At 31.0% G+C, this 1,972-nt stretch overlaps 1 non-coding gene across 1 annotated transcript; it reads right to left on the bottom strand.

Annotated features, from left to right (window-relative positions):
* Positions 1 to 1,534: 1,534 nt before the first annotated feature.
* LOC111723621 lies at positions 1,535 to 1,694 on the bottom strand. The gene has a single exon (XR_002772123.1). It is a non-coding gene; the product is annotated as a U1 spliceosomal RNA (small nuclear RNA).
* Between the last annotated feature and the right edge of the window lie 278 nt (positions 1,695 to 1,972).

Raw genomic sequence — 1,972 nt, 5'->3', positions numbered from 1 at the left:
CCAGTATTTGCAAAATAATGTGCTGAGATTTTGATTGGAATCACATTGACTCAATATATCAATTTAGAAAGAACTGACATATTGCGTTATTTGACAATAGTGAGTCTTCCTATCCATGAACTTGGAATATCTTTCCATTTTCTTGCTTCCTTTTAAATGACTTTCAAAGTTAGTTTTCCTCTCGTACAAAATATGTACAAAATCTATATGAGGAATCTAAAGTATTTCATTGTGGGAAAACCAGTTATTATTCTTTTAATGTCCTTTGAGTTTCTAGAAATGTCTCCTTTTTCATTTCTGATATTAGCGATTTGTGTCTTCCTTTACTTTTTTTACTTAGCCTTGGTAGGCCTTATCAATTTTATTGATCCTTTCAGAAAACCTACTTTTAATTTTGTTGATTTTTCTCTGTTGACTCCCTGTTTTTAAATTTCATTGATATCTACTCTAATTTTTATTATTTCTTTTCTTCTGCTTAGTTTGGGTTTAATTTGCTTCCTAGTTTTCTAAGGTGAAGACTTAGGATACTGATTTTAGATCTTTCTTTCTAATATTATATATGCTTTCTATGCTATACATTTGCTTCTAAGCACTCCTTCCACTGTATCCCTCAAGTTTTGATAAGTTACATTACATTCTTATTTAATTCAAAATACTTTTAAATTTCTTGTGAAATTTCTTCTTTGATCCATGTGTTATTTAGAAATATGTTGTATAATCTCCAGGTATTTTAGGATTTCCCAGCTCTTTGTTATTGATTTCTAGTTTAATTCCACTATGGTCAAAAAGCAGATGTTGTATGATTTCTATTATTTTATATTTCTGGAGGTGTGTTTTCAATGACCCAGAATGTCATCTATCTTGGTAAATGTTCCATGTGGGTTTATGAAAAATGTGTAATCTGCCGTTGTTGAATGAAGTGGTCAATAGATGTCAATTACATACAATTTATTGTTGTGATGTGTAATTAAACTATGTCCTTACTGGTTTTCTGCCTCTGGATCTTTCCAATTATAATAGAAGTGTGTGAAAGTCTCTAACTGTACGTGAGGATTTATCTTTTTTCCTTATCCTTCTATCAGTTTTCATCTAACAAATTTTGACAATTTGTTAATAGGAACATATACATTGAAGATTGTTGTTTCCTTAGAGAACTGACCTACCGTTATATACTTCCCCCTTTTGTCTCTGATAACTTTTATTGCTCTGAAATCTGCTTATCATGAAATTACTATAGCCACTTCTACTTTCTTTTCATTAGTATTAGCATGTTATACATTCGTGTCTCATTCCTTTATACTTAATCTATATGCATCTTTGTATTTAAAGAGGATTTCTTACAGACAATGTAAAGTTGAGTCTTGTTTTTTTTAATCCACTCTGATGATTTCTATCTTTTAATTGGTTTATTTAGACCATTGACATGTAAAGTAATTAGTGATATAGTTGAGTTAATGTCTACTATATTCGTTACTATTTTCTATGTGTTGCCGTTGTTATTCATTTCCATTTTTCCTGCCTTTTGTGATTTTAATTGGGCATTTTTTACTCTTGTTCCCAGATACCACTAATTATGTAGACAATCACATTTGGGGAAATTAGAGGGATTAACACATCTGGAGTGCAATAGATAAGCCACCTTATCCTGGGAAAAATACCTTCGTGGCCATGATATCTCCTCTATCTGTAAGTATTAATTGGGCATTTTATAGAATGCCTTTTCTGTCCTTAGTTAGCATACTATGTATTGGTTAAGCTTCATTTTTTTCTTACTTTTTTTAGTGGGTGCCTTAGAGTCCACAATCTGTTTTTCTTTTACCTTCACTGATTCATTCTCCCATGCTCTTCCTTTCTTTACGTAGATCTGAGTTTCTGGCCTATATCACTCTCCTTCTCTCTAAAGTACTTTCTTTTTAACATTTCTTGCAATTCAGATATACTGGCAAAAAAATTCCTCAATTTTTTTTTTCTG

The sequence above is a fragment of the Otolemur garnettii genome, unplaced genomic scaffold (assembly GCF_000181295.1).
Source record: "Otolemur garnettii isolate 467f Iridium unplaced genomic scaffold, OtoGar3 scaffold00013, whole genome shotgun sequence".
Taxonomy (NCBI): Eukaryota; Metazoa; Chordata; class Mammalia; order Primates; family Galagidae; genus Otolemur; species Otolemur garnettii.
Note: the sequence above shows the minus strand (reverse complement) of the source record. Positions and strands in the feature narration are given on the sequence as shown.